Below are 12140 nucleotides of genomic sequence, written 5' to 3' on the forward strand. Positions count from 1 at the left end.
GCTGACTCTGAAATCTGAGAATATGCTGACAAGGAAAGTATTTACTGGTAGTACCACCTAAAGACCTATTTCTGACCAAGATCCAAAGGCTCGAATCTTGAATCTGACCTCATAATTCTGATTTGAGATCCTTAGATTTGTGTCTGTGATAGATTTGTTTTCAGGTCCTATTCTGATCCCAAATTTTCTGCAGAGGATCTTGTGGCCTGTCATGACTCCAGAACCATGTCCTAGCACCAGATCATGGCAATAAGTTTTATGATAAAGTCTCTGTAGCTTGAACGACCCTTGCCACTCACTTGGATCTCACTCTACAATTTGGCATTATTATTATTAAACCCATTGTCTTTTGGTACCCTAACCATGTGGTAGGAAAACATTGCCAATATTAGTGAGTCCATACTGGTGGGCTTCCCTACTGCCCCTTGGCTGCAGGTTCTGCTCTTCTTCCTCTTCCTCATCACCTACCTATTTGTGCTGTTGGAGAATTTGGTCATCATCCTTACTGTATGGGCCACTGGGTCCCTGCACAAGCCCATGTACTATTTTCTGAGCACTGTGTCCTTTCGGGAGGCCTGGTATATAACTGTCACAGTCCCTAAGATGCTGGCTGGATTTCTCCTTCACCCTAATACTATCTCCTTCCTGGGCTGCATGACTCAGCTCTATTTCTTTATCTCACTTGCCTGTATTGAGTGTGTGCTTTTGGCTGCCATGGCCTATGACCGTTACGTGGCCATATGCTGGCCTCTTCACTATCCAGTAATGATGACCACCGGGTTTTGTGTTCAGCTGACCATCAGTTCCTGGGTGAATGGCTTCACCATCTCCTTGGCAAAGGTATACTTCATATCCCAAGTTCTTTTCTGTGGTAAAAATATCTTGAACCATGTTTTCTGTGATGTGTCTCCCATTCTCAGACTAGCTTGTGTGGACTTTTTTATGGCTGAGATAGTAGACTTTGCCCTAGCCATTGTCATCCTTGTGTTTCCTCTCTCAGCCACCATCCTCTCCTATGCATTCATTGTCTCTACCATCCTGCACACACCCTCAGCTAGTGGACAGCTGAAGGCCTTCTCCACCTGTGCCTCTCACCTCACCGTGGTGGTCATCTTCTACACAGCTGTAATCTTCATGTATGTTTGAACTCGAGCCATTGCCTCATTCAACTCCAACAAATTGATCTCAGTTATATATGCAGTCTTTACCTCTAAGGAATAAGGAGGTCAAGGATGCCAATAGAAAGACCATGACAAGTGGCTGAGCTGTTTTCTTGAGAGATTCTCTTTGCTGAAGAGACACAGGCATTCCTTTTCCTTTTGTTATTACTGACTTAACCTCCAAAAAAAAAACACTCCGTTTGGGGAAACCTTGCAATTATACATGTATGGACTTAGCACAATGATTTAGAACCAGAGAGCAAAGAAAATTCCCTTTTCTGTCAGATCTTAACTGAACACTTTCTTTTATAAGACAGTGAGTGAAATAGTCACAATTCTGAGAAACATACATTAGTAAAATGTTAGGAAATAATTTTAATTTTTATGAAGATGGGGTTAAGGAATAATCAGTTGTTATCAAGCTGGTTTTTGGTGAGATTTTTCCATTTTGATATTATTTTGTTTTGAAAGTCATCTCAAATCCTAGGGTGCTGCAAATGGTTTGCGCTCAACTGCTAACCTAAAGGTTGGTGATTTAAACCCACCAGCAGTGCCATGGAAGAAAGACCTGGTCATTTGCTTCCATAAAGGTTACACCCAAGAAAACGCTACGGAGCAGTTCTACTCTGTAACATATGGAATTTCTGTGAGTCAGAATTGACTCGATGGCAATGGGGTTGGGTTTTGTTGTTTGCTCTCTACCTTTCTCTACCTTAGGAGTGGTGCACAAAGATAAGTTCTGTTGTAGTCAGATTTCATGGTTATGACCTGTTCATTACTTTTCAGGGTGTGAGGGAGCTGGTTCCTTTCAAAATCAATTGACCTTGTTGATAACTCATTTTAAATACTTTTTAAAATTTAGGAAACTAAGAGACAAACTTCCTTCAGTCTCTAATAAAAACACTATAGAAAGCTTGCGTAATTTTTAATATTTTCTCATGTCAGAAGGGAAAAAAACTATAGAAAAAGAGATTATACATAATTTCATGCTTTAGTTCCCTTCCTTTGTTGGAACATCTACGTATAATCTTTTTGGATGAAATGTCTGGGAACCAGACCCAAGTAAATTATTAGCAATTTAAGTCCACTCCTTCTTAGGTGGAGGAAGCATTGGCATTGACAAGAAGCTAAGAGCTTTTGCTTGGATGGTACTTGGCCTGGACATGAAGGATTTTCCCAGAACATTCCCCTTCTCATTTCTTTTTCTTTTGATTTTGCAAACATGAATGCAATACCTTGAAGAGTAGTATATGCTTTCATTTGGCCATTATAAAATGATAGAAGAGAGATGAATTCTATGTGGCTCAGCAACAACATTGGATGAGTGAAATAATGAAATATGATCTCACAAGAATTTAAGGATGACCTCCAAAACCCCAAACCGACTGCTGCTGAGTTTATTCTGATTCATAACGACCCTATAAGACAGAGTAGAACTCTTCAAGGATGCTGTGCTCCCCTCACAAATTTATTTCTCACAGTTGTGGTGAAAAGTGTGTCCTCTGGACCCTCTCAAGATGTGTGAGCAGGTTTTATGTGATCAATACACTAACAATCCAATCTCCCTAAGCTTTCAGATGTCTTATTTTAAAGTACAGCAAAGCAGTTCTGACATTTCAACTTCATTTGTTTTGGTCACTTTTAGGTCCCCGTTTCAGCCAACCAACAAAACAAACTGTTGGAGCCCTTTCTAACTCCTTGAGTTAAAACACTGAATCAAGAAACTCTGCTTAGAACCCCTGAGCGAGCAGGAGAGCAGTGAGATGGAGACCCCAAATTTCTCATAAAAAGACCAGAGTTAATGGTCTGACTGAGACTGGAATGATCCCAGAGGTCATGGTCCCAAGACCTTCTGTTAGCCCAAGACAGGATTCCCAGAGCCAACTCTTCAGACAGGGATTGGACTGGACTATGGGATAGAAAGTGATACTGGTGAGGAATGAACTTCTTGGATTAAGTAGATACATGAGACTGTGTTGGGATCTCCTGTCTGAAAGGGGCATGAGAGGGTAGAGGGGATCAGAAGCTGGCCAAATGGACACAAAAATTGAGAGTAGAGGGAAGGAGTACGTGATCTTATTAGGGGGAGAGCAATTAGGAGTATATAGTAAGGTGTAAAAAAAAAAAAGTTTTTTTTTTTTGGTAAGGTGTTTATAAATTTTTGTATGAGAAGCCTACTTATCTGTAAACTTTCACTTAAAGCAAAATAAAAATTAAAAGAGAAAAAAGAAACACTGTTTAGTAGGCCAATATCAATAAATTCAGCCTGACCCAACCTTAAGTTCCTTCCACTGTGATCCCACACCCTTAATATCCATCCTCACGCATATTCCCCAGGTATCTGTTTATATAAATATAAAAATCATGGAATTCTTTTGGTATGTAGCTAACCTCCTAATGAGTCACACTTTGTACCTCACCTTTTGAGGCCTGTTGTAAGTTAAGTCTAGAAGCAAGAAGGGTGGTAGGAGTACGTCCTGAGGATAATCAATAGTTCCTTGCAAGGCAACTGCCTCAGGGAAGAGCATTGCAGTTTCTTAAAACAAAGGAGGCCTAAACTGCTCAGCAAGGTGAAAAGGTTGCTTCTCTTCGCAAAGAAGACTTGGAATTTAGGACTTCAAAGTTCCCAACTTTACTGGCACCTGCTGTTATGTTTCTATTCAAATTTTCAAGATCCTTTTTATACATGGGGTCAGAAACCCTGCTGGCTAATTACTACAGCTGTTAACCAAGAGATTGGCAGTTGAAATCTGCCAGGTGCTCCTTGGAAATTCTATGGGGCAGCTCTACTCTGTCCTATACGGTTGCTATGAGTCGGAATTGACTTGAGGGCAGTGGGTCTGGTTTTTTGGTTTTAGTATACACGGGCTCGTCATGAGTTGGAATTGACTTGAGTGGCAACAGGTTTGGGTTTTTTTTTTTTTATTTATTCCTTCCCAATCAATGCCCTCACTTTAACAGAAGACAGCCTGGGAAGTTGGAAAAATCAATTAGCATTATAATTCAGCCACTGGCCAGATGAACCTCTGGGTTCTCAGCCCTGAGCTTACAGAAGTTTTTTTTTTTTTTTTAATCTGTATAGAAAATTTCAGGCCATTTATTCAGAGCTTGAACTGGGCATTTGAAGTCCTTTTTTTTCCTGCTTTCTTCAGTCAGTTAGAAGCAACCAGCCAATTGCATTATACTACTTAGTTAGACTAAAATCTTTTAAGGTATCATACATATATCTCTATCACCATGTCAGAAACCCGTAGTGGTTAATGCTATGGCTGCTAACCAAAGAGTTGGCAATTCGAATCTGCCAGGCACTCCTTGGAAACTCTATGGGGCAGTTCTACTCTGTCCTATAGGGTCGCTATGAGCTGGAATCGACTTGATAGCATTGGGTTTGGTTTTTTTGGTTTTATCACCATGTCATGCAATGGACTACTGTTTGAGTCATCTAGTGCTGCTGTAACAGACATTCCACAAGTGGATGGCTTTAACAAAGAAAAATTTATTCTCTCACAGTCTAGTAGAATACAAGTCCAAACTTAGGATGTCAGCTCCAGGGGAAGACTTTCTCTCTCTATGGGCTCTGGAGGAAGGTCCTGGTCCTCAATCATCCCCTGGTCGAGGACCTTCTCAGGCGCAGGGACCCCATGTCCAAAGGACATGCTCTGCTCGTGGTGCTCTTTTCTTGGTGGTATGAGGTCCCCCGTCTCTCTGCTTGCTTCCATATTTTATATCTCAAGAGATTGATTGCCTCAAGACAAAGCCTAATCCTGTAGGTTGAATCCTGCTTCACTAACGCAACTGCCCCCCATCCTCCCTCATTAACATCAAAGAAGCAGGGTTTACAACATATATGAAAATCACACAATACTGAGAATCACGGCCCAGCCCAATTGATACACACATTTTTGGGGGGACATAATTCATTCCATGACAACTACTAATGCCCTCTTTACCACTGGAAATAGAGTCATTAGTGCCTTTAAATCTAATCAGATTAGACGATCAGTTCTAGAAGACCCATAGCCGATTCAGAAAACTCATCCTTAAGATTCTGTTTCTCTAGAACTAAAGCCAGTACCAAAATCTTTACCGATCAAGGTTCAACCAAAGAAACATAATGAGTAGGAAAAATATATTAAGATTTCTTGCAGTGAATTGGAGTGCAGGAGCGTGGGTGTGGATGAGGCAACATCTGCCTGCATCTCTTCGTATGCATGACCACACACTCTAGCGTAGCAAAAGTGCTGTGCTGCCCAGTACATTCCTCTGGTGAATCCCATGTTAGGTTACTTCACATAGGCTTGCTTTTGGCATGGTGGTAGTCAGCTGTCACTGTCATCATCTGGACCATCAGGTAAACATCTTATGCCCGGATAAACCCCCCTCCACTGTTTCCTGCTGTTGGAGATTTCGTGGAAACAGGGCCACTTTCTCTCTTCAATGTAGGCAGTCTCTTCACTCCCCATGTCTCCAGTCTGCTGTTTCACTGGAAAATCTCTTGGGAAGTCTAGGAGAATCCTGTTTGAATCTTGGTGGTGGTGGTGTTAGTTGCTGTTGAGTCAATTCTGAGTCATAACGACCTTATGTTTGCAAAGCAGAACTGCTTCATAAGGTTTTCAAGGCCGTGACCTTTCAGAAGCAGATCACCACACCTGTTTTCCAAGGCGCAGATGGATGGGTTTGAACCACTAACCTTCCAGCTAGTAGTTGAGCACTTAACCATTTGTACCACCCAGAGACTCCTCAAGTATTCCCAAACAACCTGTTAATAAAGCAAATCTAAGTTTACTAGAACAGACTGCAGTGAGGAAGAGCAGTGTTTCAGAAGGGAGAAGGCAAAGAACTCCTGTTTATAGGGCTTGGGAGTCTGGATTTAAGAGGTTTAAAGCATGACTTTCAGGGTGAACAAACCGGAATTGGGCAGAGTTCATGAAATATTAGTTTAGAGCTGGTAAACATAGTAAGGTGAGGGCCTTAAACTATCTAACAAATGGTTTGAAAATTGAGCTCCTACCCTCTAAACTTAATGGTGTAGGCAAAGGAATCTTTCTAATCCAGGTGACCAGACTGTTATCGCAGATTAGTTAATCTGCCAGGATTTCCTGAATCAAGCGGCAAGATTATATACTGATATATTGTCTTTCCAGAGCAAAGGCTTCCAGGAACTAACAGCTAAGTCATGTTGAACAGCTGGTCTCAGTTTTCAGTTGCTTTTTGAGAAAGAAATTTAGGCTCATGGCAAACATAAGAATTCCTACCATGCCTGCCTTGATAAGAGAGGAAACCAGAGAGGGTGACATTTATCCTCTTCTTAACACTTTCCTCCCATTTGAGTGGCATTGGGTCCAGATCTTCAGGTTTTGTGACTCAGCAAACATCCACTTTCAGAATATGAAGCTCTCTCCTCTCCATGGGGATAATCACAAACTCCCCACTCTCCAATTCCCTACCCAAGGAGTAGATGAGAATCTCGAATTATCACCTATAGACTCCACTTCCCCTTAAAAAGTTGGCCCTTTCTCCCCTATTTACACAGATAAGGTGTGTGTGAAGAGGGGAGAGATGGGTGGTGTGCCACCCCAGAATCTATGTAAATTGACCTTTGAAAATTTTGAATTGTCTAGGACCTTCTGAATTCAACTGTGAGGTGTCTTGACAGTTCTCTATATTCACATAGTGTAACACTTGTCTTCCTCACTACAAAGGAAGGAAGGCAGAAACTGCATTTTTTACCTTCGGGCCTACTGTGCCTAGCACAGTGCATGGCATATGGTAGGAATTAATTATTCTTTAATTCATAAATGAAATTCAGTATCAGAAAGAATTTTTAGTGGATTAAAATAGGGGCCATCAGCATGGGGCTCTAACTGATGAGCTCAATTGAGCAGATACAACATGACAACATGAACACATATAAACATGCACCTTGTAAGCATTCACAATCACTACTCCTTTTTTTAATAATTTTTATTGTGCCTTAAGTGAAGGTTTACAAATCAAATCAGTCTCTCACATATAAACTACTATATACCTTACTAAACTACATACTCCCAATTACCCTCCCCCCAACGAGACAGCCCGCTTCTTCCTTCCAGTCTCTCTTTTGGTGACCATTTTGCCAGCTTCTAACGCCCTCTACCCTCCCATCTCCCCTCCAGGCAGGAGATACCAACAACTTAGTCTCAAATGTCCACCTGATGCAAGTAGCTCACTCCTCATCAGTATCCCTCTTCAACCCACTGTCCAGTCCAATCCATGTCTGAGGAGTTGGATTCAGGAATGGTTCCTGTCCTGGGCCAACAGAAGGTTTGGGGACCATGACCACCAGGGTCCTTCTAGTCTCAGTCAGACCATTAAGTTTGGTCTTTTTATGAGAATCTGGGGTCTGCATCCCACTGTTCTCCTGCTCCCTCAGGGGTTCTCTCTTGTGTTTCTGTCAGGGCAGTCATTGGTTGTGGCCGAGCACCATCTCATTCTTCTGGTCTCAGGATGATGTAGTCGCTGGTTCATGTGGCCCTTTCTGTCTCTCAGGCTCGTAATTACCTTGTGTCCTTGGAGTTCTTCATTCTCCTTTGATCCAGGTGGGTTGAGACTCATTGATGCATCTTAGATGGCTGCTTGTTAGCGTTTAAGGCCCCAGACACCACTCTTCAAAGTGGGATACAGAATGTTATCTTAATAGATTTTATTATGCCAATTGACTTAGATGTCCCTTGAAACCTTGGTTCCCAAACCCCTGCCCCTGCTTTGATGACCTTTGAAGCATTCAGCTTATTCAAGAAACTTCTTTGCTTTTGGTTTAGTCCAGTTGAGCTGACCTCCCCTGTATTGAGTGTTGTCCTTCCCTTCACCTAAAGTAGTTCTTATCTACTATCTAATGAGTAAATACCCTTCTCCCACCCTCCCTCCCCCCTCTCCTAACCACAAAAGAGTGTATTCTTCTCAGTTTAAACTATTTCTCAAGATCTTATAATAGTGCTCTTCTAGTATTTGTCCTTTTGCAACTGAATAATTTCACTCAGCATAACACCTTCCAGGTCCCCCATGTTATGAAATGTTTCACAGATTCATCACTGTCCTTTATCAATGCACAGTATTCCATTGTGTGAATATACCGTAATTTATTTATCCATTCATCCATTGATGGGCACCTTGGTTGCTTCCATCTTTTTTCTATTGTAAACAGTGCTGCAATAAACATGGGTGTGCATATATCTGTTCATGTAAAGGCTCTTATTTCTCTAGGGTATATTCCGAGGAGTGGGATTGCTGGGTCATATGGTAGTTCTATTTCTAGCTTTTTAAGGAAGCTCCAAATCAATTTCCAAAGTGATTATATGATTTGACATTCCCACCAGCAGTGTATAAGTGTTCCAATCTCTCCACAGCCTCTCCAACATTTCTTATTTTGTGTTTTTTGGATTAATCCCAGCCTTGTTGGAGTGAGACAGAATCTCATTGTAGTTTTGATTTGCATTTCCCTAATGGCTAATGATCGAGAGCATTTTCTCAGGTTATCTGTTAACCACCTAAAAGTCTTCTTTAGTGAAGTGTCTGTTCGTATCCTTTGCCCATTTTTTAATTGGGTCTTTTGTCTTTTTGTGGTTAAGTTTTAATAGAATAATGTAGATTTTAGAGATCAGGCGCAGGTCCAAGATGTCATAGCTGAAAATTTTTTCCCAGTCTGTAGGTGGCATTTTTACTCTTTTGGTGAAGTTTTAGATGAGCATAGGTGTTTGATTTTTAGGCGGTCCCAGTTATCTGGCTTCTCTTTGTCATTTTTTATAATGTATTCTGTTTATGCCTTGTATTAGGGCTCCTAACGTCCCTATTTTTTTCCATGATCTTTATCGTTTTAGGCTTTATGTTTAGGTCTTTGATCCATTTGGAATTAGTTTTTGTGCATGGTGTGAGGTATGGGTCCTGTTTCATTTTTTGCAGATGGATATCTAGTTATGCCAGCACTATTTGTTAAAAAGACTATCTTTTCCCCAGTTAACGGATACTGGGACTTTGTCAAATAACAACTACTCATATGTGGATGGATTTATGTCTGGATTCTCAGTTCTTTTCCATTGGTCTATGTGTTGTTGTACCAGTACCAACCTGTTTTGACTACTGTGGGTGTATGATAGGTTCTAAAATCAGGTAGAGTGAGTCCTCCCACTTTGTTCTTCTTTTTCGGTAATGCTTTACTTATCCAGGGCTTCTTTCCCTTCCATATGAAGTTGGTGATTTGTTTCTCCATCAAATTAAAAAAGTCATTGAAATTTGGATCAGAAATGCATCTTATATATAGATCGCTTTTCCTAGAAAAGATATTTTTGCAATGTTAAGTCTTCCTATCCATGAGCAAGGTATATTTTCCCACTTATGTAGGTCCCTTTTGGTTTCTCGCAGTAGTACCTTGTAGTTTACTTTGTATAGGTTTTTTACATCTTTGGTAAGATTTATTCCCAAGTATTTTATCTTCTTGGGGGCTACTGTGAATGGTATTGATTTGGTGATTTCCTCTTCATTGTTCTTTTTGTTGATGTAGAGGAATCCTACTGATTTTTTGTATGTTTATCTTGTAACCTGATACTCTGCTGAACTCTTCTATTAGTTTCGGTAGTTTTCTGGAGGATTCCTTAGGGTTTTCTATGTATAAGATCATGTCATCTGCAAATAGAGATAATTTTACTTCTTCCTTGCCAATCTGGATGCTGTTTATTTCTTTGTCTAGGCTAATTGCTCTGGCTAGGACCTCCAGCACAATGTTGAAAAAGAACGGTGATAAAGGGCATCCTTGTCTGGTTCCCATTCTCAAAGGAAATGCTTTCAGGCTCTCTCCATTTAGGATGATGTTGGCTGTTGGCTTTGTATAAATGCCCTTTGTTATGTTGAGGAATTTTTCTTCTATTCCTACTTTACTGAGAGTTTTTATCATGGATGGGTGTTGGACTTTGTCAAATGCCTTTTCTGCATCAATTGATAAGATCATGTGATTTTTGTCTTTTGTTTTACTTATATGGTGGATCCCCTTAATTGTTTTTCTAATATTGAACCATCCTTGCGAACCTGGTATAAATCCCACTTGGTCATGGTGGATTATTTTTTTGATATGTTGTTGAATTCTATTGGCTAGAATTTTGTTGAGGATTTTTGCATCTATGTTCATGAGGGATGTAGGTCTGTAATTTTCTTTTTTTGTGATGTCTTTAGCTGGTTTTGGTATCAGGGATATGCTGGCTTCATAGAATGAGTTAGGTAGTATTCCATCCTTTTCTGTGCTTTGAGATACCTTTAGTAGTAGTGGTGTTAACTCTTCTCTGAAAATTTGGTAGAACTCTACAGTGAAGCCATCCGGGCCAGGGCTTTTTTTGGGGGGAGTTTTTTGATTACCGTTTCAATCTCTTTTTTTGTTATGGGTCTGTTTAATTGTTCTAAATCTGTTTGTGTTAGTTTAGGTGGGTACTGTGTTTCTAGGAATTCATCCATTTCTTCTAGGTTTTCAAATTAGAGTACAATTTTTTGTAGTAATCTGATATGATTCTTTTAATTTCAGTTGGGTCTGTTGTGATGTGGCCCATCTCGTTTCTTATTTGGATTGTTTGTTTCCTTCCTGTATTTCTTTAGTCAGTCTCGCCAGTGGTTTATCAATTTTGTTAATTTTTTTAAAGAACCAGCTTTTGGCTTTGTTGATTCTTTCAATTTTTTTTCTGTTCTCTAATTTTTTTTAATTCATTTAATTCTGCTCTAATTTTTATTATTTGTTTTCTTCTGGTGCCTGATGGATTCTTTTGTTGCTCACTTTCTATTTGTTCATTTTATAGGGACATTTCTCCGATTTTGGTTCTTTCTACTTTATGTATGTGTGCATTTATTGATGTAAATTGACCTCTGAGCACTGCTTTCGCTCTGTCCCAGAGTTTTGATAGGAAGTGTTTTCAGTCTCCTTGCATTCTATGAATTTCTTTATTCCCACATTGATGTCTTCTATAACCCAGTCTTTTTTGAGCAGGGTATTGTTCAGTTTCCAAGTATTTGATTTCTTTTCCCTGATTTCTATTTTTATGGCCTTATGGCCTGAGAAGATGCTTTGTAATATTTTGATGTTTTGGATTCTGCAAAAAAAGGTTTGTTATATGACCTAATATGTGATCTATTCTAGAGAATGTTCCATGTGCACTAGAAAGAAAAGTATACTTTGTAGCTGTTGGGTGAAGTGTTCTGTATAAGTCTATGAGGTCATGTTGGTTGATTGTAGCAATTAGATCTTTTGTTCCTCTATTGAGCTTCTTACTGGATGTCTTAATCTTCACCGAAAATGGTGTGTTGAAGTCTCCTACCATAATTGTGGAGATGTCTATCTCACTTTCAATTCTGTTAAAGTTTGTTTTATGTATCTTGCACCTTTATCATGGGGTGCATAAATATTTAATATGGTTATATCTTCCTGGTAAATTGTCCCTTTCATCATTATGTAGTTTCCTTCTTTATCCTTTGTGGTGGACTTAACTTAAAAGACTATATTTCAGAAATTAATATTGCCACTCCTGTTCTTTTTTGATTGTTGTTTGCTTGATATATTTTTTTCCATCCTTTGAGTTTTAGTTTATTTGTGTCTCTAAGTCTAAGGTGTGTCTCTTTAGGCAACATATAGAATGATCATTTTTTTTTTTTTATCCAGTCTGAGACTCTCTGTGTCTTTTTGCTACATTTAGTCCATTTACACTGAGCATAATTATAGATAAATATGAGTTTAGTGCTGTCATTTTGATGCCTTTTTTTGTGTGTTGTTGACAATTTCATTTCTCCACTTACTTTTTCATGCTGTGAAGTTTTCTTTGTAAATTGTATGTTCCTCATTTTCATAATGGTTGAATTTATTTTTGCTGAGTCTTTATGTTTATCTTGGTTTTTATTTTAAAGTATGGAATTGTTAGACTTCTTTGTGGTTACCTTAATATTTACCCCTATTTTTCTATGTAAACGCCTAAC

General features: G+C 39.5%; 1 pseudogene; it reads left to right on the forward strand.

Annotated features, from left to right (window-relative positions):
* Positions 1–363: 363 nt before the first annotated feature.
* Positions 364–1294, forward strand: LOC100661351 (olfactory receptor 6B9-like; annotated as a pseudogene).
* The last annotated feature ends 10846 nt before the right edge of the window (positions 1295–12140 follow it).

The sequence above is a fragment of the Loxodonta africana genome, chromosome 7, assembly GCF_030014295.1.
Source record: "Loxodonta africana isolate mLoxAfr1 chromosome 7, mLoxAfr1.hap2, whole genome shotgun sequence".
Classification (NCBI taxonomy): Eukaryota; Metazoa; Chordata; class Mammalia; order Proboscidea; family Elephantidae; genus Loxodonta; species Loxodonta africana.